At 48.2% G+C, this 18,758-nt stretch overlaps 32 non-coding genes across 32 annotated transcripts; 8 read left to right on the top strand and 24 right to left on the bottom strand.

The window, feature by feature from the left end:
* Positions 1–1,621: 1,621 nt before the first annotated feature.
* trnan-guu (transfer RNA asparagine (anticodon GUU)) lies at positions 1,622–1,695 on the bottom strand. The gene has a single exon. It is a non-coding gene; the product is annotated as a tRNA-Asn (tRNA).
* A 308-nt stretch (positions 1,696–2,003) lies between these two features.
* On the top strand, positions 2,004–2,076 carry trnav-cac (transfer RNA valine (anticodon CAC)). The gene has a single exon. It is a non-coding gene; the product is annotated as a tRNA-Val (tRNA).
* A 479-nt stretch (positions 2,077–2,555) lies between these two features.
* Positions 2,556–2,629, bottom strand: trnat-agu (transfer RNA threonine (anticodon AGU)). Its single transcript has one exon. It is a non-coding gene; the product is annotated as a tRNA-Thr (tRNA).
* A 418-nt stretch (positions 2,630–3,047) lies between these two features.
* Positions 3,048–3,121, bottom strand: trnan-guu (transfer RNA asparagine (anticodon GUU)). Its single transcript has one exon. It is a non-coding gene; the product is annotated as a tRNA-Asn (tRNA).
* Positions 3,122–3,802: 681 nt separating this feature from the next.
* On the bottom strand, positions 3,803–3,875 carry trnam-cau (transfer RNA methionine (anticodon CAU)). Its single transcript has one exon. It is a non-coding gene; the product is annotated as a tRNA-Met (tRNA).
* A 312-nt stretch (positions 3,876–4,187) lies between these two features.
* On the top strand, positions 4,188–4,260 carry trnav-cac (transfer RNA valine (anticodon CAC)). The gene has a single exon. It is a non-coding gene; the product is annotated as a tRNA-Val (tRNA).
* Positions 4,261–4,739: 479 nt separating this feature from the next.
* trnat-agu (transfer RNA threonine (anticodon AGU)) lies at positions 4,740–4,813 on the bottom strand. The gene has a single exon. It is a non-coding gene; the product is annotated as a tRNA-Thr (tRNA).
* A 418-nt stretch (positions 4,814–5,231) lies between these two features.
* trnan-guu (transfer RNA asparagine (anticodon GUU)) lies at positions 5,232–5,305 on the bottom strand. The gene has a single exon. It is a non-coding gene; the product is annotated as a tRNA-Asn (tRNA).
* A 681-nt stretch (positions 5,306–5,986) lies between these two features.
* trnam-cau (transfer RNA methionine (anticodon CAU)) lies at positions 5,987–6,059 on the bottom strand. Its single transcript has one exon. It is a non-coding gene; the product is annotated as a tRNA-Met (tRNA).
* Positions 6,060–6,371: 312 nt separating this feature from the next.
* trnav-cac (transfer RNA valine (anticodon CAC)) lies at positions 6,372–6,444 on the top strand. Its single transcript has one exon. It is a non-coding gene; the product is annotated as a tRNA-Val (tRNA).
* Positions 6,445–6,923: 479 nt separating this feature from the next.
* On the bottom strand, positions 6,924–6,997 carry trnat-agu (transfer RNA threonine (anticodon AGU)). The gene has a single exon. It is a non-coding gene; the product is annotated as a tRNA-Thr (tRNA).
* Positions 6,998–7,415: 418 nt separating this feature from the next.
* Positions 7,416–7,489, bottom strand: trnan-guu (transfer RNA asparagine (anticodon GUU)). Its single transcript has one exon. It is a non-coding gene; the product is annotated as a tRNA-Asn (tRNA).
* A 681-nt stretch (positions 7,490–8,170) lies between these two features.
* Positions 8,171–8,243, bottom strand: trnam-cau (transfer RNA methionine (anticodon CAU)). The gene has a single exon. It is a non-coding gene; the product is annotated as a tRNA-Met (tRNA).
* Positions 8,244–8,555: 312 nt separating this feature from the next.
* trnav-cac (transfer RNA valine (anticodon CAC)) lies at positions 8,556–8,628 on the top strand. Its single transcript has one exon. It is a non-coding gene; the product is annotated as a tRNA-Val (tRNA).
* A 479-nt stretch (positions 8,629–9,107) lies between these two features.
* Positions 9,108–9,181, bottom strand: trnat-agu (transfer RNA threonine (anticodon AGU)). Its single transcript has one exon. It is a non-coding gene; the product is annotated as a tRNA-Thr (tRNA).
* A 418-nt stretch (positions 9,182–9,599) lies between these two features.
* On the bottom strand, positions 9,600–9,673 carry trnan-guu (transfer RNA asparagine (anticodon GUU)). Its single transcript has one exon. It is a non-coding gene; the product is annotated as a tRNA-Asn (tRNA).
* Positions 9,674–10,354: 681 nt separating this feature from the next.
* On the bottom strand, positions 10,355–10,427 carry trnam-cau (transfer RNA methionine (anticodon CAU)). Its single transcript has one exon. It is a non-coding gene; the product is annotated as a tRNA-Met (tRNA).
* Positions 10,428–10,739: 312 nt separating this feature from the next.
* On the top strand, positions 10,740–10,812 carry trnav-cac (transfer RNA valine (anticodon CAC)). The gene has a single exon. It is a non-coding gene; the product is annotated as a tRNA-Val (tRNA).
* A 479-nt stretch (positions 10,813–11,291) lies between these two features.
* Positions 11,292–11,365, bottom strand: trnat-agu (transfer RNA threonine (anticodon AGU)). Its single transcript has one exon. It is a non-coding gene; the product is annotated as a tRNA-Thr (tRNA).
* Positions 11,366–11,783: 418 nt separating this feature from the next.
* On the bottom strand, positions 11,784–11,857 carry trnan-guu (transfer RNA asparagine (anticodon GUU)). Its single transcript has one exon. It is a non-coding gene; the product is annotated as a tRNA-Asn (tRNA).
* Positions 11,858–12,538: 681 nt separating this feature from the next.
* trnam-cau (transfer RNA methionine (anticodon CAU)) lies at positions 12,539–12,611 on the bottom strand. Its single transcript has one exon. It is a non-coding gene; the product is annotated as a tRNA-Met (tRNA).
* Positions 12,612–12,923: 312 nt separating this feature from the next.
* trnav-cac (transfer RNA valine (anticodon CAC)) lies at positions 12,924–12,996 on the top strand. The gene has a single exon. It is a non-coding gene; the product is annotated as a tRNA-Val (tRNA).
* A 479-nt stretch (positions 12,997–13,475) lies between these two features.
* trnat-agu (transfer RNA threonine (anticodon AGU)) lies at positions 13,476–13,549 on the bottom strand. Its single transcript has one exon. It is a non-coding gene; the product is annotated as a tRNA-Thr (tRNA).
* A 419-nt stretch (positions 13,550–13,968) lies between these two features.
* Positions 13,969–14,042, bottom strand: trnan-guu (transfer RNA asparagine (anticodon GUU)). Its single transcript has one exon. It is a non-coding gene; the product is annotated as a tRNA-Asn (tRNA).
* A 681-nt stretch (positions 14,043–14,723) lies between these two features.
* On the bottom strand, positions 14,724–14,796 carry trnam-cau (transfer RNA methionine (anticodon CAU)). The gene has a single exon. It is a non-coding gene; the product is annotated as a tRNA-Met (tRNA).
* A 312-nt stretch (positions 14,797–15,108) lies between these two features.
* On the top strand, positions 15,109–15,181 carry trnav-cac (transfer RNA valine (anticodon CAC)). Its single transcript has one exon. It is a non-coding gene; the product is annotated as a tRNA-Val (tRNA).
* A 479-nt stretch (positions 15,182–15,660) lies between these two features.
* On the bottom strand, positions 15,661–15,734 carry trnat-agu (transfer RNA threonine (anticodon AGU)). The gene has a single exon. It is a non-coding gene; the product is annotated as a tRNA-Thr (tRNA).
* Positions 15,735–16,153: 419 nt separating this feature from the next.
* trnan-guu (transfer RNA asparagine (anticodon GUU)) lies at positions 16,154–16,227 on the bottom strand. Its single transcript has one exon. It is a non-coding gene; the product is annotated as a tRNA-Asn (tRNA).
* A 681-nt stretch (positions 16,228–16,908) lies between these two features.
* trnam-cau (transfer RNA methionine (anticodon CAU)) lies at positions 16,909–16,981 on the bottom strand. The gene has a single exon. It is a non-coding gene; the product is annotated as a tRNA-Met (tRNA).
* A 312-nt stretch (positions 16,982–17,293) lies between these two features.
* On the top strand, positions 17,294–17,366 carry trnav-cac (transfer RNA valine (anticodon CAC)). Its single transcript has one exon. It is a non-coding gene; the product is annotated as a tRNA-Val (tRNA).
* Positions 17,367–17,845: 479 nt separating this feature from the next.
* trnat-agu (transfer RNA threonine (anticodon AGU)) lies at positions 17,846–17,919 on the bottom strand. Its single transcript has one exon. It is a non-coding gene; the product is annotated as a tRNA-Thr (tRNA).
* A 418-nt stretch (positions 17,920–18,337) lies between these two features.
* trnan-guu (transfer RNA asparagine (anticodon GUU)) lies at positions 18,338–18,411 on the bottom strand. The gene has a single exon. It is a non-coding gene; the product is annotated as a tRNA-Asn (tRNA).
* Between the last annotated feature and the right edge of the window lie 347 nt (positions 18,412–18,758).

The following is an 18,758-nucleotide window of genomic DNA, read 5'->3' as shown; positions in this document are numbered from 1 at the left end:
TGAACCATTTCTCACATTTTACAGACAATATTAATATTTACAGGAGACTCACTTAATTCCAGATCAGCATCAGTCATCAATAGTGGTCAATAAAAAAAAGACGTACAAATACAAATCTATGATTCAGGTTGTACAGTCTGATTAAATGGTAGCAATGTATCATTTTGCACAGGCAAATGATCTTTGAGATATAATGCTTTGTTTGCCCTTTAGTGTTTTAACCAAAAATAAAAATTAACATCTGAGACCTTTGCAAACATTCCAGTACCTAATGTAAAACTGATTTGGCAGATACAGACACAACAGATATCTAAAACTGACACAAGGATATGTAAAATTGATCACTACTAGTGGCTGCTTTCTTTCTGCTATGTTTGTTTTAAACTGGAAAAAAACAGTTAATTTATGTGGAGGCAGGTGTCAATGTGGAGTTAGCCTTAATATTGTGACGTGGGTGCCCTCTGTGTTCTATTGTGGCATATCCCTGTTCGCATGGTTCTCATTTGGTTACCCAGCAGCCTTAGCAGTAACATAATTGATCTTGTTCAGGACTATAATTTAGCTGTTCTGAGGTTGCTATCAGGTTGGACGTTACTATCAGTTTGGTTATTTTGGGGGTTGGTTTTGTAGAGTATGAGGGTCAACCATACATTACTTGTGTTGCCTAATTAGTTTGCCCATGAGATAGATGTATACGTTGAGGGAAATAACACTGTGCAATCAATGGTGAGAATCAGCTTTGTGAGTGATTATGTCAAAATGATTGTGTATGTGAGTGTATGTGGTTGAAAACTGTGTTGCTTTAAGTGATGTGTATTATTCTGAAGGTTTTGCTTCTCTTGTACTAAGTGTTTTTTCTAGTTTTATTATATTAGAGGACCACAATGGGTTGTCCTTTCTGTTGCATATTCTCCCTGATTTTCCTCCTGCCAGTCAGGTTGATTGGAGACTCTAAATTGTTGATTGCCTTCCACGCAATGCATGCTGGGATATGCTCAAACCATGCTGTAACTCTGAATAAGAATAGAATAGGGTAAATAATATGAATGGCTCAAAAAGCACCACCATTGAAAGACTCCAACTTCTTTGTGTTTACATATCATGGTTTCATGCTGTGGTTCTGTTCATCATTGCAAGTGCATGAACTGTTTACTATTTACGAACTGTTTACTAGACAGGCACTTTGACCAACTAAGCCACGGCATCCTCAGCTGCTAAGCTCTTGAGATAGTGTCTCAATAACTTTCAGAATGAAATCATATCAAATGGATTCAAGGTCATAAACTATACAGAGACATTCGTAAGAACAACGTTAGCAAACCGAGGTTAAGGTAAAAACCGACGCACTGCAGTGACGCACTGCATTTGGCAGCTGTGATGGCAAAAGCAGTGAGGATTGCACAAGCTCGGGAGGAAGAGATAACAAACAGTGAGGAAGAGAGAACAAACATTGAGGTACAGGTGAAGCGATGACCACAGAGCCAGGTGAAGGCCGGAGCAGGAACAGGACAAGACTCGTCAACAAAACCCCTGTCACAGCAGCTCCACCGCAGGAACGGTGATGACTTGAAGCTCAGCAAGACCAAACCTAAACTTTGAGCAGCCCAGATTTGTTTTGCTACGTCCCCGGGTGGGCTCGAACCACCATCCTCTCGGTTAACAGCCGAGCGCGCTGACCGATTGCGCCACAGAGACCTGCGCATCAGTGCTTCACTGTGAGAAATGGTATTGATTCTGCAAACACTGCAGCCAATTGAGACGCTAACCCCAACCCTGTGCCACCGTCTCAATGCAATCCACATTTGAGCATTGCCTAAACTACATCCTCAAGTGAAACACTGTCTCAGGTGTGGTTATCCCATTTGCCTCATATGCTAAATGCCGCTGGCTTGAAACCGGGCAGCAATATGAAAGATTTCTCTGTTGTTTTGGAGGTAAATAGATGTGGAAATCGAGGGAAAGCGTTTTATCGTCTTTCTTTACTGTAAAACCTCTTCGTAGGAGTTTCTGTGGTGTAGTGGCTATCACGTTCGTCTCACACACGAAAGGTCCCCGGTTCGAACCCGGGCAGAAACAACATTTCCCAGTCCGTAGCAGTGGTGCTGAAACGTCGCAGAGTCTGTCCAACTAAAGCTTGTTCATTTGAGCGAAGCTTCCGAAACGTATACATACGACATTACAACGGAGACTAGTATCACAAGTTTCCCAGTCCGAGTCTACAGGCAAAGGCTATGTATTCAACTAAAGCCTTTGGTTTAAAAAGAATTCCTAGACTAGACGGCCCAGATGACTGAGGTTTGACTCGGCTCAACGTGATGACCAGTCTGCTCGGCCCAGGTGTTTTGCAACGAAAGGTCCACGACCTAGTTCAAAGCAAAACGGAAGTGCCCCGTGTGAGGTTTGAACTCACGACCTTCAGATTATCAGACGCGCTGCCTACTGTGCCAACGAGGCTTCAGGTCAGCTCAGCCTGCTTGCAACCCGTGACCTGAGCAATTGCTGTGTGGAATTCGTCATGAGGGCATATCCTTCTGACAAATATAGAAACACTGAGCAGGCACCGCTGGGATTCGAACCCAGGATCTCCTGTTTACTAGACAGGCACTTTGACCAACTAAGCCACGGCACCCTCAGCTGCTAAGCTCTTGAGATAGTGTCTCAATAACTTTCAGAATGAAATCATATCAAATGGATTCAAGGTCATAAACTATACAGAGACATTCGTAAGAACGACGTTAGCAAACCGAGGTTAAGGTAAAAACCGACTCAGCTGTAAAGTGACGCACTGCATTTGGCAGCTGTGATGGCAAAAGCAGTGAGGATTGCACAAGCTCGGGAGGAAGAGAGAACAAACAGTGAGGAAGAGAGAACAAACATTGAGGTACAGGTGAAGCGATGACCACAGAGCCAGGTGAAGGCCGGAGCAGGAACAGGACAAGACTCGTCAACAAAACCCCTGTCACAGCAGCTCCACCGCAGGAACGGTGATGACTTGAAGCTCAGCAAGACCAAACCTAAACTTTGAGCAGCACAGATTTGTCTCGCTGCGTCCCTGGGTGGGCTCGAACCACCATCCTCTCGGTTAACAGCCGAGCGCGCTGACCGATTGCGCCACAGAGACCTGCGCATCAGTGCTTCACTGTGAGAAATGGTATTGATTCTGCAAACACTGCAGCCAATTGAGACGCTAACCCCAACCCTGTGCCACCGTCTCAATGCAATCCACATTTGAGCATTGCCTATGCTACATCCTCAAGTGAAACACTGTCTCAGGTGTGGTTATCCCATTTGCCTCATATGCTAAATGCCGTTGGCTTGAAACGGGCCAGCCATATGAAAGATTTCTCTGTTGTTTTGGAGGTAAATAGGTGTGGAAATCGAGGGAAAGCGTCTTATCGTCTTTCTTTACTGTAAAACCTTGTCCTGGGAGTTTCTGTGGTGTAGTGGCTATCACGTTCGTGTCACACACGAAAGGTCCCCGGTTCGAAACCGGGCACAAACAACATTTCTCAGTCCGTAGCGGTGGTGCTGAAACGCCACGGCATGTATCAAAGTAAAGCTTGTTCATTTGAGCGAAGCTTCCGAAATGTATACATACGACGTTACACCGGAGACTAGTATCACAAGTTTCCCAGTCCGAGTCTACAGGCAAAGGCTATGTATCCTACATAAGCCTTTGGTTTAAAAAGAATTCCTAGACCTGACGGCCCAGATGACTGAGGTTTGACTCGGCCCGACGCGATGCTCGGTCCAGGTGTTTTGCAATGAAGGGTCCACGACCTAGTTCAAAGCAAAACAGACGTGCCCCGTGTGAGGTTCGAACTCACGACCTTCAGATTATGAGACTGACGCGCTGCCTACTGCGCCAACGAGGCTTCAGGTCAGCTGAGGTCAGCTCGGCTCAGCTCAGCCTGCTTGCAACCCGTGACCTGAGCAATTGCTATGTGGAATTTGTCCCTGTGCCACCGTCTCAATGCAATCCACATTTGAGCATTGCCTAAGCTACCTCCTCAAGTGAAACACTGTCTCAGGTGTGGTTATCCCATTTGCCTCATATGCTAAATGCCGCTGGCTTGAAACCGGGCAGCAATATGAAAGATTTCTCTGTTGTTTTGGAGGTAAATAGATGTGGAAATCGAGGGAAAGCGTTTTATCGTCTTTCTTTACTGTAAAACCTCTTCGTAGGAGTTTCTGTGGTGTAGTGGCTATCACGTTCGTCTCACACACGAAAGGTCCCCGGTTCGAACCCGGGCAGAAACAACATTTCCCAGTCCGTAGCAGTGGTGCTGAAACGTCGCAGAGTCTGTCCAACTAAAGCTTGTTCATTTGAGCGAAGCTTCCGAAACGTATACATACGACATTACAACGGAGACTAGTATCACAAGTTTCCCAGTCCGAGTCTACAGGCAAAGGCTATGTATTCAACTAAAGCCTTTGGTTTAAAAAGAATTCCTAGACTAGACGGCCCAGATGACTGAGGTTTGACTCGGCTCAACGTGATGACCAGTCTGCTCGGCCCAGGTGTTTTGCAACGAAAGGTCCACGACCTAGTTCAAAGCAAAACGGAAGTGCCCCGTGTGAGGTTTGAACTCACGACCTTCAGATTATCAGACGCGCTGCCTACTGTGCCAACGAGGCTTCAGGTCAGCTCAGCCTGCTTGCAACCCGTGACCTGAGCAATTGCTGTGTGGAATTCGTCATGAGGGCATATCCTTCTGACAAATATAGAAACACTGAGCAGGCACCGCTGGGATTCGAACCCAGGATCTCCTGTTTACTAGACAGGCACTTTGACCAACTAAGCCACGGCACCCTCAGCTGCTAAGCTCTTGAGATAGTGTCTCAATAACTTTCAGAATGAAATCATATCAAATGGATTCAAGGTCATAAACTATACAGAGACATTCGTAAGAACGACGTTAGCAAACCGAGGTTAAGGTAAAAACCGACTCAGCTGTAAAGTGACGCACTGCATTTGGCAGCTGTGATGGCAAAAGCAGTGAGGATTGCACAAGCTCGGGAGGAAGAGAGAACAAACAGTGAGGAAGAGAGAACAAACATTGAGGTACAGGTGAAGCGATGACCACAGAGCCAGGTGAAGGCCGGAGCAGGAACAGGACAAGACTCGTCAACAAAACCCCTGTCACAGCAGCTCCACCGCAGGAACAGTGATGACTTGAAGCTCAGCAAGACCAAACCTAAACTTTGAGCAGCACAGATTTGTCTCGCTGCGTCCCTGGGTGGGCTCGAACCACCATCCTCTCGGTTAACAGCCGAGCGCGCTGACCGATTGCGCCACAGAGACCTGCGCATCAGTGCTTCACTGTGAGAAATGGTATTGATTCTGCAAACACTGCAGCCAATTGAGACGCTAACCCCAACCCTGTGCCACCGTCTCAATGCAATCCACATTTGAGCATTGCCTATGCTACATCCTCAAGTGAAACACTGTCTCAGGTGTGGTTATCCCATTTGCCTCATATGCTAAATGCCGTTGGCTTGAAACGGGCCAGCCATATGAAAGATTTCTCTGTTGTTTTGGAGGTAAATAGGTGTGGAAATCGAGGGAAAGCGTCTTATCGTCTTTCTTTACTGTAAAACCTTGTCCTGGGAGTTTCTGTGGTGTAGTGGCTATCACGTTCGTGTCACACACGAAAGGTCCCCGGTTCGAAACCGGGCACAAACAACATTTCTCAGTCCGTAGCGGTGGTGCTGAAACGCCACGGCATGTATCAAAGTAAAGCTTGTTCATTTGAGCGAAGCTTCCGAAATGTATACATACGACGTTACACCGGAGACTAGTATCACAAGTTTCCCAGTCCGAGTCTACAGGCAAAGGCTATGTATCCTACATAAGCCTTTGGTTTAAAAAGAATTCCTAGACCTGACGGCCCAGATGACTGAGGTTTGACTCGGCCCGACGCGATGCTCGGTCCAGGTGTTTTGCAATGAAGGGTCCACGACCTAGTTCAAAGCAAAACAGACGTGCCCCGTGTGAGGTTCGAACTCACGACCTTCAGATTATGAGACTGACGCGCTGCCTACTGCGCCAACGAGGCTTCAGGTCAGCTGAGGTCAGCTCGGCTCAGCTCAGCCTGCTTGCAACCCGTGACCTGAGCAATTGCTATGTGGAATTTGTCCCTGTGCCACCGTCTCAATGCAATCCACATTTGAGCATTGCCTAAGCTACCTCCTCAAGTGAAACACTGTCTCAGGTGTGGTTATCCCATTTGCCTCATATGCTAAATGCCGCTGGCTTGAAACCGGGCAGCAATATGAAAGATTTCTCTGTTGTTTTGGAGGTAAATAGATGTGGAAATCGAGGGAAAGCGTTTTATCGTCTTTCTTTACTGTAAAACCTCTTCGTAGGAGTTTCTGTGGTGTAGTGGCTATCACGTTCGTCTCACACACGAAAGGTCCCCGGTTCGAACCCGGGCAGAAACAACATTTCCCAGTCCGTAGCAGTGGTGCTGAAACGTCGCAGAGTCTGTCCAACTAAAGCTTGTTCATTTGAGCGAAGCTTCCGAAACGTATACATACGACATTACAACGGAGACTAGTATCACAAGTTTCCCAGTCCGAGTCTACAGGCAAAGGCTATGTATTCAACTAAAGCCTTTGGTTTAAAAAGAATTCCTAGACTAGACGGCCCAGATGACTGAGGTTTGACTCGGCTCAACGTGATGACCAGTCTGCTCGGCCCAGGTGTTTTGCAACGAAAGGTCCACGACCTAGTTCAAAGCAAAACGGAAGTGCCCCGTGTGAGGTTTGAACTCACGACCTTCAGATTATCAGACGCGCTGCCTACTGTGCCAACGAGGCTTCAGGTCAGCTCAGCCTGCTTGCAACCCGTGACCTGAGCAATTGCTGTGTGGAATTCGTCATGAGGGCATATCCTTCTGACAAATATAGAAACACTGAGCAGGCACCGCTGGGATTCGAACCCAGGATCTCCTGTTTACTAGACAGGCACTTTGACCAACTAAGCCACGGCACCCTCAGCTGCTAAGCTCTTGAGATAGTGTCTCAATAACTTTCAGAATGAAATCATATCAAATGGATTCAAGGTCATAAACTATACAGAGACATTCGTAAGAACGACGTTAGCAAACCGAGGTTAAGGTAAAAACCGACTCAGCTGTAAAGTGACGCACTGCATTTGGCAGCTGTGATGGCAAAAGCAGTGAGGATTGCACAAGCTCGGGAGGAAGAGAGAACAAACAGTGAGGAAGAGAGAACAAACATTGAGGTACAGGTGAAGCGATGACCACAGAGCCAGGTGAAGGCCGGAGCAGGAACAGGACAAGACTCGTCAACAAAACCCCTGTCACAGCAGCTCCACCGCAGGAACGGTGATGACTTGAAGCTCAGCAAGACCAAACCTAAACTTTGAGCAGCACAGATTTGTCTCGCTGCGTCCCTGGGTGGGCTCGAACCACCATCCTCTCGGTTAACAGCCGAGCGCGCTGACCGATTGCGCCACAGAGACCTGCGCATCAGTGCTTCACTGTGAGAAATGGTATTGATTCTGCAAACACTGCAGCCAATTGAGACGCTAACCCCAACCCTGTGCCACCGTCTCAATGCAATCCACATTTGAGCATTGCCTATGCTACATCCTCAAGTGAAACACTGTCTCAGGTGTGGTTATCCCATTTGCCTCATATGCTAAATGCCGTTGGCTTGAAACGGGCCAGCCATATGAAAGATTTCTCTGTTGTTTTGGAGGTAAATAGGTGTGGAAATCGAGGGAAAGCGTCTTATCGTCTTTCTTTACTGTAAAACCTTGTCCTGGGAGTTTCTGTGGTGTAGTGGCTATCACGTTCGTGTCACACACGAAAGGTCCCCGGTTCGAAACCGGGCACAAACAACATTTCTCAGTCCGTAGCGGTGGTGCTGAAACGCCACGGCATGTATCAAAGTAAAGCTTGTTCATTTGAGCGAAGCTTCCGAAATGTATACATACGACGTTACACCGGAGACTAGTATCACAAGTTTCCCAGTCCGAGTCTACAGGCAAAGGCTATGTATCCTACATAAGCCTTTGGTTTAAAAAGAATTCCTAGACCTGACGGCCCAGATGACCGAGGTTTGACTTGGCCCGACGCGATGCTCGGTCCAGGTGTTTTGCAATGAAGGGTCCACGACCTAGTTCAAAGCAAAACAGACGTGCCCCGTGTGAGGTTCGAACTCACGACCTTCAGATTATGAGACTGACGCGCTGCCTACTGCGCCAACGAGGCTTCAGGTCAGCTGAGGTCAGCTCGGCTCAGCTCAGCCTGCTTGCAACCCGTGACCTGAGCAATTGCTATGTGGAATTTGTCCCTGTGCCACCGTCTCAATGCAATCCACATTTGAGCATTGCCTAAGCTACCTCCTCAAGTGAAACACTGTCTCAGGTGTGGTTATCCCATTTGCCTCATATGCTAAATGCCGCTGGCTTGAAACCGGGCAGCAATATGAAAGATTTCTCTGTTGTTTTGGAGGTAAATAGATGTGGAAATCGAGGGAAAGCGTTTTATCGTCTTTCTTTACTGTAAAACCTCTTCGTAGGAGTTTCTGTGGTGTAGTGGCTATCACGTTCGTCTCACACACGAAAGGTCCCCGGTTCGAACCCGGGCAGAAACAACATTTCCCAGTCCGTAGCAGTGGTGCTGAAACGTCGCAGAGTCTGTCCAACTAAAGCTTGTTCATTTGAGCGAAGCTTCCGAAACGTATACATACGACATTACAACGGAGACTAGTATCACAAGTTTCCCAGTCCGAGTCTACAGGCAAAGGCTATGTATTCAACTAAAGCCTTTGGTTTAAAAAGAATTCCTAGACTAGACGGCCCAGATGACTGAGGTTTGACTCGGCTCAACGTGATGACCAGTCTGCTCGGCCCAGGTGTTTTGCAACGAAAGGTCCACGACCTAGTTCAAAGCAAAACGGAAGTGCCCCGTGTGAGGTTTGAACTCACGACCTTCAGATTATCAGACGCGCTGCCTACTGTGCCAACGAGGCTTCAGGTCAGCTCAGCCTGCTTGCAACCCGTGACCTGAGCAATTGCTGTGTGGAATTCGTCATGAGGGCATATCCTTCTGACAAATATAGAAACACTGAGCAGGCACCGCTGGGATTCGAACCCAGGATCTCCTGTTTACTAGACAGGCACTTTGACCAACTAAGCCACGGCACCCTCAGCTGCTAAGCTCTTGAGATAGTGTCTCAATAACTTTCAGAATGAAATCATATCAAATGGATTCAAGGTCATAAACTATACAGAGACATTCGTAAGAACGACGTTAGCAAACCGAGGTTAAGGTAAAAACCGACTCAGCTGTAAAGTGACGCACTGCATTTGGCAGCTGTGATGGCAAAAGCAGTGAGGATTGCACAAGCTCGGGAGGAAGAGAGAACAAACAGTGAGGAAGAGAGAACAAACATTGAGGTACAGGTGAAGCGATGACCACAGAGCCAGGTGAAGGCCGGAGCAGGAACAGGACAAGACTCGTCAACAAAACCCCTGTCACAGCAGCTCCACCGCAGGAACGGTGATGACTTGAAGCTCAGCAAGACCAAACCTAAACTTTGAGCAGCACAGATTTGTCTCGCTGCGTCCCTGGGTGGGCTCGAACCACCATCCTCTCGGTTAACAGCCGAGCGCGCTGACCGATTGCGCCACAGAGACCTGCGCATCAGTGCTTCACTGTGAGAAATGGTATTGATTCTGCAAACACTGCAGCCAATTGAGACGCTAACCCCAACCCTGTGCCACCGTCTCAATGCAATCCACATTTGAGCATTGCCTATGCTACATCCTCAAGTGAAACACTGTCTCAGGTGTGGTTATCCCATTTGCCTCATATGCTAAATGCCGTTGGCTTGAAACGGGCCAGCCATATGAAAGATTTCTCTGTTGTTTTGGAGGTAAATAGGTGTGGAAATCGAGGGAAAGCGTCTTATCGTCTTTCTTTACTGTAAAACCTTGTCCTGGGAGTTTCTGTGGTGTAGTGGCTATCACGTTCGTGTCACACACGAAAGGTCCCCGGTTCGAAACCGGGCACAAACAACATTTCTCAGTCCGTAGCGGTGGTGCTGAAACGCCACGGCATGTATCAAAGTAAAGCTTGTTCATTTGAGCGAAGCTTCCGAAATGTATACATACGACGTTACACCGGAGACTAGTATCACAAGTTTCCCAGTCCGAGTCTACAGGCAAAGGCTATGTATCCTACATAAGCCTTTGGTTTAAAAAGAATTCCTAGACCTGACGGCCCAGATGACCGAGGTTTGACTTGGCCCGACGCGATGCTCGGTCCAGGTGTTTTGCAATGAAGGGTCCACGACCTAGTTCAAAGCAAAACAGACGTGCCCCGTGTGAGGTTCGAACTCACGACCTTCAGATTATGAGACTGACGCGCTGCCTACTGCGCCAACGAGGCTTCAGGTCAGCTGAGGTCAGCTCGGCTCAGCTCAGCCTGCTTGCAACCCGTGACCTGAGCAATTGCTATGTGGAATTTGTCCCTGTGCCACCGTCTCAATGCAATCCACATTTGAGCATTGCCTAAGCTACCTCCTCAAGTGAAACACTGTCTCAGGTGTGGTTATCCCATTTGCCTCATATGCTAAATGCCGCTGGCTTGAAACCGGGCAGCAATATGAAAGATTTCTCTGTTGTTTTGGAGGTAAATAGATGTGGAAATCGAGGGAAAGCGTTTTATCGTCTTTCTTTACTGTAAAACCTCTTCGTAGGAGTTTCTGTGGTGTAGTGGCTATCACGTTCGTCTCACACACGAAAGGTCCCCGGTTCGAACCCGGGCAGAAACAACATCTCCCAGTCCGTAGCAGTGGTGCTGAAACGTCGCAGAGTCTGTCCAACTAAAGCTTGTTCATTTGAGCGAAGCTTCCGAAACGTATACATACGACATTACAACGGAGACTAGTATCACAAGTTTCCCAGTCCGAGTCTACAGGCAAAGGCTATGTATTCAACTAAAGCCTTTGGTTTAAAAAGAATTCCTAGACTAGACGGCCCAGATGACTGAGGTTTGACTCGGCTCAACGTGATGACCAGTCTGCTCGGCCCAGGTGTTTTGCAACGAAAGGTCCACGACCTAGTTCAAAGCAAAACGGAAGTGCCCCGTGTGAGGTTTGAACTCACGACCTTCAGATTATCAGACGCGCTGCCTACTGTGCCAACGAGGCTTCAGGTCAGCTCAGCCTGCTTGCAACCCGTGACCTGAGCAATTGCTGTGTGGAATTCGTCATGAGGGCATATCCTTCTGACAAATATAGAAACACTGAGCAGGCACCGCTGGGATTCGAACCCAGGATCTCCTGTTTACTAGACAGGCACTTTGACCAACTAAGCCACGGCACCCTCAGCTGCTAAGCTCTTGAGATAGTGTCTCAATAACTTTCAGAATGAAATCATATCAAATGGATTCAAGGTCATAAACTATACAGAGACATTCGTAAGAACGACGTTAGCAAACCGAGGTTAAGGTAAAAACCGACTCAGCTGTAAAGTGACGCACTGCATTTGGCAGCTGTGATGGCAAAAGCAGTGAGGATTGCACAAGCTCGGGAGGAAGAGAGAACAAACAGTGAGGAAGAGAGAACAAACATTGAGGTACAGGTGAAGCGATGACCACAGAGCCAGGTGAAGGCCGGAGCAGGAACAGGACAAGACTCGTCAACAAAACCCCTGTCACAGCAGCTCCACCGCAGGAACGGTGATGACTTGAAGCTCAGCAAGACCAAACCTAAACTTTGAGCAGCACAGATTTGTCTCGCTGCGTCCCTGGGTGGGCTCGAACCACCATCCTCTCGGTTAACAGCCGAGCGCGCTGACCGATTGCGCCACAGAGACCTGCGCATCAGTGCTTCACTGTGAGAAATGGTATTGATTCTGCAAACACTGCAGCCAATTGAGACGCTAACCCCAACCCTGTGCCACCGTCTCAATGCAATCCACATTTGAGCATTGCCTATGCTACATCCTCAAGTGAAACACTGTCTCAGGTGTGGTTATCCCATTTGCCTCATATACTAAATGCCGTTGGCTTGAAACGGGCCAGCCATATGAAAGATTTCTCTGTTGTTTTGGAGGTAAATAGGTGTGGAAATCGAGGGAAAGCGTCTTATCGTCTTTCTTTACTGTAAAACCTTGTCCTGGGAGTTTCTGTGGTGTAGTGGCTATCACGTTCGTGTCACACACGAAAGGTCCCCGGTTCGAAACCGGGCACAAACAACATTTCTCAGTCCGTAGCGGTGGTGCTGAAACGCCACGGCATGTATCAAAGTAAAGCTTGTTCATTTGAGCGAAGCTTCCGAAATGTATACATACGACGTTACACCGGAGACTAGTATCACAAGTTTCCCAGTCCGAGTCTACAGGCAAAGGCTATGTATCCTACATAAGCCTTTGGTTTAAAAAGAATTCCTAGACCTGACGGCCCAGATGACTGAGGTTTGACTTGGCCCGACGCGATGCTCGGTCCAGGTGTTTTGCAATGAAGGGTCCACGACCTAGTTCAAAGCAAAACAGACGTGCCCCGTGTGAGGTTCGAACTCACGACCTTCAGATTATGAGACTGACGCGCTGCCTACTGCGCCAACGAGGCTTCAGGTCAGCTGAGGTCAGCTCGGCTCAGCTCAGCCTGCTTGCAACCCGTGACCTGAGCAATTGCTATGTGGAATTTGTCCCTGTGCCACCGTCTCAATGCAATCCACATTTGAGCATTGCCTAAGCTACCTCCTCAAGTGAAACACTGTCTCAGGTGTGGTTATCCCATTTGCCTCATATGCTAAATGCCGCTGGCTTGAAACCGGGCAGCAATATGAAAGATTTCTCTGTTGTTTTGGAGGTAAATAGATGTGGAAATCGAGGGAAAGCGTTTTATCGTCTTTCTTTACTGTAAAACCTCTTCGTAGGAGTTTCTGTGGTGTAGTGGCTATCACGTTCGTCTCACACACGAAAGGTCCCCGGTTCGAACCCGGGCAGAAACAACATTTCCCAGTCCGTAGCAGTGGTGCTGAAACGTCGCAGAGTCTGTCCAACTAAAGCTTGTTCATTTGAGCGAAGCTTCCGAAACGTATACATACGACATTACAACGGAGACTAGTATCACAAGTTTCCCAGTCCGAGTCTACAGGCAAAGGCTATGTATTCAACTAAAGCCTTTGGTTTAAAAAGAATTCCTAGACTAGACGGCCCAGATGACTGAGGTTTGACTCGGCTCAACGTGATGACCAGTCTGCTCGGCCCAGGTGTTTTGCAACGAAAGGTCCACGACCTAGTTCAAAGCAAAACGGAAGTGCCCCGTGTGAGGTTTGAACTCACGACCTTCAGATTATCAGACGCGCTGCCTACTGTGCCAACGAGGCTTCAGGTCAGCTCAGCCTGCTTGCAACCCGTGACCTGAGCAATTGCTGTGTGGAATTCGTCATGAGGGCATATCCTTCTGACAAATATAGAAACACTGAGCAGGCACCGCTGGGATTCGAACCCAGGATCTCCTGTTTACTAGACAGGCACTTTGACCAACTAAGCCACGGCACCCTCAGCTGCTAAGCTCTTGAGATAGTGTCTCAATAACTTTCAGAATGAAATCATATCAAATGGATTCAAGGTCATAAACTATACAGAGACATTCGTAAGAACGACGTTAGCAAACCGAGGTTAAAGGAAAAAACCGACTCAGCTGTAAAGTGACGCACTGCATTTGGCAGCTGTGATGGCAAAAGCAGTGAGGATTGCACAAGCTCGGGAGGAAGAGAGAACAAACAGTGAGGAAGAGAGAACAAACATTGAGGTACAGGTGAAGCGATGACCACAGAGCCAGGTGAAGGCCGGAGCAGGAACAGGACAAGACTCGTCAACAAAACCCCTGTCACAGCAGCTCCACCGCAGGAACGGTGATGACTTGAAGCTCAGCAAGACCAAACCTAAACTTTGAGCAGCACAGATTTGTCTCGCTGCGTCCCTGGGTGGGCTCGAACCACCATCCTCTCGGTTAACAGCCGAGCGCGCTGACCGATTGCGCCACAGAGACCTGCGCATCAGCGCTTCACTGTGAGAAATGGTATTGATTCTGCAAACACTGCAGCCAATTGAGATGCTAACCCCAACCCTGTGCCACCGTCTCAATGCAATCCACATTTGAGCATTGCCTATGCTACATCCTCAAGTGAAACACTGTCTCAGGTGTGGTTATCCCATTTGCCTCATATGCTAAATGCCGTTGGCTTGAAACGGGCCAGCTATATGAAAGATTTCTCTGTTGTTTTGGAGGTAAATAGGTGTGGAAATCGAGGGAAAGCGTCTTATCGTCTTTCTTTACTGTAAAACCTTGTCCTGGGAGTTTCTGTGGTGTAGTGGCTATCACGTTCGTGTCACACACGAAAGGTCCCCGGTTCGAAACCGGGCACAAACAACATTTCTCAGTCCGTAGCGGTGGTGCTGAAACGCCACGGCATGTATCAAAGTAAAGCTTGTTCATTTGAGCGAAGCTTCCGAAATGTATACATACGACGTTACACCGGAGACTAGTATCACAAGTTTCCCAGTCCGAGTCTACAGGCAAAGGCTATGTATCCTACATAAGCCTTTGGTTTAAAAAGAATTCCTAGACCTGACGGCCCAGATGACTGAGGTTTGACTCGGCCCGACGCGATGCTCGGTCCAGGTGTTTTGCAATGAAGGGTCCACGACCTAGTTCAAAGCAAAACAGACGTGCCCCGTGTGAGGTTCGAACTCACGACCTTCAGATTATGAGACTGACGCGCTGCCTACTGCGCCAACGAGGCTTCAGGTCAGCTGAGGTCAGCTCGGCTCAGCTCAGCCTGCTTGCAACCCGTGACCTGAGCAATTGCTATGTGGAATTTGTCCCTGTGCCACCGTCTCAATGCAATCCACATTTGAGCATTGCCTAAGCTACATCCTCAAGTGAAACACTGTCTCAGGTGTGGTTATCCCATTTGCCTCATATGCTAAATGCCGCTGGCTTGAAACCGGGCAGCAATATGAAAGATTTCTCTGTTGTTTTGGAGGTAAATAGATGTGGAAATCGAGGGAAAGCGTTTTATCGTCTTTCTTTACTGTAAAACCTCTTCGTAGGAGTTTCTGTGGTGTAGTGGCTATCACGTTCGTCTCACACACGAAAGGTCCCCGGTTCGAACCCGGGCAGAAACAACATTTCCCAGTCCGTAGCAGTGGTGCTGAAACGTCGCAGAGTCTGTCCAACTAAAGCTTGTTCATTTGAGCGAAGCTTCCGAAACGTATACATACGACATTACAACGGAGACTAGTATCACAAGTTTCCCAGTCCGAGTCTACAGGCAAAGGCTATGTATTCAACTAAAGCCTTTGGTTTAAAAAGAATTCCTAGACTAGACGGCCCAGATGACTGAGGTTTGACTCGGCTCAACGTGATGACCAGTCTGCTCGGCCCAGGTGTTTTGCAACGAAAGGTCCACGACCTAGTTCAAAGCAAAACGGAAGTGCCCCGTGTGAGGTTTGAACTCACGACCTTCAGATTATCAGACGCGCTGCCTACTGTGCCAACGAGGCTTCAGGTCAGCTCAGCCTGCTTGCAACCCGTGACCTGAGCAATTGCTGTGTGGAATTCGTCATGAGGGCATATCCTTCTGACAAATATAGAAACACTGAGCAGGCACCGCTGGGATTCGAACCCAGGATCTCCTGTTTACTAGACAGGCACTTTGACCAACTAAGCCACGGCACCCTCAGCTGCTAAGCTCTTGAGATAGTGTCTCAATAACTTTCAGAATGAAATCATATCAAATGGATTCAAGGTCATAAACTATACAGAGACATTCGTAAGAACGACGTTAGCAAACCGAGGTTAAAGGAAAAAACCGACTCAGCTGTAAAGTGACGCACTGCATTTGGCAGCTGTGATGGCAAAAGCAGTGAGGATTGCACAAGCTCGGGAGGAAGAGAGAACAAACAGTGAGGAAGAGAGAACAAACATTGAGGTACAGGTGAAGCGATGACCACAGAGCCAGGTGAAGGCCGGAGCAGGAACAGGACAAGACTCGTCAACAAAACCCCTGTCACAGCAGCTCCACCGCAGGAACGGTGATGACTTGAAGCTCAGCAAGACCAAACCTAAACTTTGAGCAGCACAGATTTGTCTCGCTGCGTCCCTGGGTGGGCTCGAACCACCATCCTCTCGGTTAACAGCCGAGCGCGCTGACCGATTGCGCCACAGAGACCTGCGCATCAGTGCTTCACTGTGAGAAATGGTATTGATTCTGCAAACACTGCAGCCAATTGAGACGCTAACCCCAACCCTGTGCCACCGTCTCAATGCAATCCACATTTGAGCATTGCCTATGCTACATCCTCAAGTGAAACACTGTCTCAGGTGTGGTTATCCCATTTGCCTCATATGCTAAATGCCGTTGGCTTGAAACGGGCCAGCTATATGAAAGATTTCTCTGTTGTTTTGGAGGTAAATAGGTGTGGAAATCGAGGGAAAGCGTCTTATCGTCTTTCTTTACTGTAAAACCTTGTCCTGGGAGTTTCTGTGGTGTAGTGGCTATCACGTTCGTGTCACACACGAAAGGTCCCCGGTTCGAAACCGGGCACAAACAACATTTCTCAGTCCGTAGCGGTGGTGCTGAAACGCCACGGCATGTATCAAAGTAAAGCTTGTTCATTTGAGCGAAGCTTCCGAAATGTATACATACGACGTTACACCGGAGACTAGTATCACAAGTTTCCCAGTCCGAGTCTACAGGCAAAGGCTATGTATCCTACATAAGCCTTTGGTTTAAAAAGAATTCCTAGACCTGACGGCCCAGATGACTGAGGTTTGACTCGGCCCGACGCGATGCTCGGTCCAGGTGTTTTGCAATGAAGGGTCCACGACCTAGTTCAAAGCAAAACAGACGTGCCCCGTGTGAGGTTCGAACTCACGACCTTCAGATTATGAGACTGACGCGCTGCCTACTGCGCCAACGAGGCTTCAGGTCAGCTGAGGTCAGCTCGGCTCAGCTCAGCCTGCTTGCAACCCGTGACCTGAGCAATTGCTATGTGGAATTTGTCCCTGTGCCACCGTCTCAATGCAATCCACATTTGAGCATTGCCTAAGCTACATCCTCAAGTGAAACACTGTCTCAGGTGTGGTTATCCCATTTGCCTCATATGCTAAATGCCGCTGGCTTGAAACCGGGCAGCAATATGAAAGATTTCTCTGTTGTTTTGGAGGTAAATAGATGTGGAAATCGAGGGAAAGCGTTTTATCGTCTTTCTTTACTGTAAAACCTCTTCGTAGGAGTTTCTGTGGTGTAGTGGCTATCACGTTCGTCTCACACACGAAAGGTCCCCGGTTCGAACCCGGGCAGAAACAACATTTCCCAGTCCGTAGCAGTGGTGCTGAAACGTCGCAGAGTCTGTCCAACTAAAGCTTGTTCATTTGAGCGAAGCTTCCGAAACGTATACATACGACATTACAACGGAGACTAGTATCACAAGTTTCCCAGTCCGAGTCTACAGGCAAAGGCTATGTATTCAACTAAAGCCTTTGGTTTAAGAAGAATTCCTAGACTAGACGGCCCAGATGACTGAGGTTTGACTCGGCTCAACGTGATGACCAGTCTGCTCGGCCCAGGTGTTTTGCAACGAAAGGTCCACGACCTAGTTCAAAGCAAAACGGAAGTGCCCCGTGTGAGGTTTGAACTCACGACCTTCAGATTATCAGACGCGCTGCCTACTGTGCCAACGAGGCTTCAGGTCAGCTCAGCCTGCTTGCAACCCGTGACCTGAGCAATTGCTGTGTGGAATTCGTCATGAGGGCATATCCTTCTGACAAATATAGAAACACTGAGCAGGCACCGCTGGGATTCGAACCCAGGATCTCCTGTTTACTAGACAGGCACTTTGACCAACTAAGCCACGGCACCCTCAGCTGCTAAGCTCTTGAGATAGTGTCTCAATAACTTTCAGAATGAAATCATATCAAATGGATTCAAGGTCATAAACTATACAGAGACATTCGTAAGAACGACGTTAGCAAACCGAGGTTAAGGTAAAAACCGACTCAGCTGTAAAGTGACGCACTGCATTTGGCAGCTGTGATGGCAAAAGCAGTGAGGATTGCACAAGCTCGGGAGGAAGAGAGAACAAACAGTGAGGAAGAGAGAACAAACATTGAGGTACAGGTGAAGCGATGACCACAGAGCCAGGTGAAGGCCGGAGCAGGAACAGGACAAGACTCGTCAACAAAACCCCTGTCACAGCAGCTCCACCGCAGGAACGGTGATGACTTGAAGCTCAGCAAGACCAAACCTAAACTTTGAGCAGCACAGATTTGTCTCGCTGCGTCCCTGGGTGGGCTCGAACCACCATCCTCTCGGTTAACAGCCGAGCGCGCTGACCGATTGCGCCACAGAGACCTGCGCATCAGTGCTTCACTGTGAGAAATGGTATTGATTCTGCAAACACTGCAGCCAATTGAGACGCTAACCCCAACCCTGTGCCACCGTCTCAATGCAATCCACATTTGAGCATTGCCTATGCTACATCCTCAAGTGAAACACTGTCTCAGGTGTGGTTATCCCATTTGCCTCATATGCTAAATGCCGTTGGCTTGAAACGGGCCAGCTATATGAAAGATTTCTCTGTTGTTTTGGAGGTAAATAGGTGTGGAAATCGAGGGAAAGCGTCTTATCGTCTTTCTTTACTGTAAAACCTTGTCCTGGGAGTTTCTGTGGTGTAGTGGCTATCACGTTCGTGTCACACA

The sequence above is a fragment of the Centroberyx gerrardi genome, chromosome 1 (genome assembly GCF_048128805.1).
Source record: "Centroberyx gerrardi isolate f3 chromosome 1, fCenGer3.hap1.cur.20231027, whole genome shotgun sequence".
Classification (NCBI taxonomy): Eukaryota; Metazoa; Chordata; class Actinopteri; order Beryciformes; family Berycidae; genus Centroberyx; species Centroberyx gerrardi.
This window is presented reverse-complemented; position numbering and strand designations above follow the sequence as displayed.